We start from the raw sequence: 2,047 nt of genomic DNA, 5'->3' as shown, positions 1-2,047 counted from the left end.
TTTTTTGCAGTATGCGGGCCTCTCACTGTTGTGGCCTCTCCCGTCATGGAGCACAGGCTCCGGATGCGCAGGCTCAGCGGCCATGGCTCATGGGCCCAGCCGCTCCGCGGCATGAGGGATCTTCCCGGACCGGGGCACGAACCTGCGTCCCCTGCATCGGCAGGTGGACTCTCAACCACTGCGCCACCAGGGAAGCCCCACTTGCATGTTTTATTCTTGGCACTGGACTATCTATTGCTGGCGAGTCTATATGGATCACCACGGCTAGGTTGGAAGTGTAGTTCCTCACGTCCCTTTGATTTTTCTAGAGGAGTTCCATGAGCTTCGTTTTCCTGTTCCTCCTTTTTGAGGCTGTTTGAGGTCAGGACTCTGGTTTTCGTGCTCAGCACTGTATTGCGATGGAGTTGATCAATTTAACCTCAGCTAACTCAGCAGACTACACCTTATTTATGGAAAAACAAAAGCAGAAATGAATGCTGAATGTGATGTCATGTTAAAGATCATGAGACATTGATAATTGGGCAGGAAAATAAATACGTTTCATATACAGAAGAACAGATTGATCTGGGCTCGTGTGGATGCAGCAGGTGCTTCTGCAGAGGCAGCAAGAATCATGACCACTAGAACCTCTCAGCTGGGGTTTGCAGGGTCCTGTGCATGGGAGGATTCTAGTGGTGACTCTTGGAATTCCACATCCCGCTGATTTACAATGGCCTCATCAGCAGCAAATGCTTATAGGTAGGTGTGGGCTCCCTGAAGGAGAGGCATGTGGACCCCTTGGTTGTTCTGCATGAGAACACAGGGGGCGAGGCCTGGGGGGCATCACCTCCTGGTTTCCAGATAAAGCCCCGGCGGCTATGCGGCGATCTGATGGGTGAACTCGGGGAGCAGAGGCAGTGGGAGATCAAGAGAAGGTGCCCAGGGTGGGGTGTGTGTGAGAGAGACAGGCAGAGACAGAGAGAGAGGCTGAGAGACAAATAAGGAGAGATGAAGACCCAGAACTGCATGTCTCCTGCTGGGTAACCTACCCTCCTCCATCCTCTTTCCCAGATACCTCTCACCCCGTTCCCACGGAGAACGGCGCAGCAGGACCCTTAGGGAAACGTGTTCAAAATGCATGTTCCCCAGCAGCCCTTTCCCCATTCCCATTTCAGCAGGCGTGGGGGGCCGGGTCTTCTGCATTTTAAATCAGGGTCATTCTGAAGCCCAGGTGGAGCCCACACTTGGAGAAACACCCCGTGGATCCCAGGGTGCATTGACTTCCTTCCTGTTAAGGAATCAGCTGACAAGGGGCTTGAGTGTCACCCTTCCTGGTTCATTAACCCTTGAGCTGAGTGTGGGACTGGAAGGTTCTAAGCACTGCAGAACCAAACAAATTCATCTTTGGCGGTGAGAGTCGTCCATGCTCTCTGGAGGGCTGGGACCCCCAGGCCATCGTGTGGTGCAAGCTCTGCCTCTGCACAGGCCCTGGGGGGCCACACCAGTCACTACAAGCACCAGTCCGTGGCTGTGCCAAGCTGCACGGGGACAGCAGATCTTCCCTGATATCCTGCTGCATCCGTGGCCGGCAGGGCCATTTGTCAACTCCCCACAGTAAACAAGGAAATGATACAATGTTGTCCGTTCCCCTTTAATGGCGGGAACTTAAGTGTTTGGCGGGTCCCGTATTCGTCATGCAATGGCAGCAGCATCTCCAGGCCCTTCATCCCGAGGATCTCCCCTCCATTCCAGGGTCGCTGATTCTCCATGCATGTCGTTAACCTTTACGTGTGCACAGTGTTTTCTCTGTTTAGTCTTCACTCAGTTGAGAGTCAAAAAGTGGATGACACTTGCTCCGGACGTAGCTGAAAGGATGCAGGCGTGAGAGCTTCTCCCCCGATGAACAACCAGGCTAAGGATAAGCTGTTGTTGGAAGCCCCTCTGGTTCCAGGAGTGATAAAGCACTGTGGGCGGCACCATCTGAGTTCCATGGGAGAGCTGGGTGCTGCCCACAGCTGGCCTCCACCCTCAGGGCCAGGAATCCAAGCGCAGGACCCCTTCCAGGGAA

The sequence above is a fragment of the Lipotes vexillifer genome, unplaced genomic scaffold, assembly GCF_000442215.2.
Source record: "Lipotes vexillifer unplaced genomic scaffold, Lipotes_vexillifer_v1.1 scaffold1063, whole genome shotgun sequence".
NCBI lineage: Eukaryota > Metazoa > Chordata > Mammalia > Artiodactyla > Lipotidae > Lipotes > Lipotes vexillifer.
The sequence above is the reverse complement of the archived record's forward strand: the minus strand, read 5'-3'. Positions refer to the sequence as shown.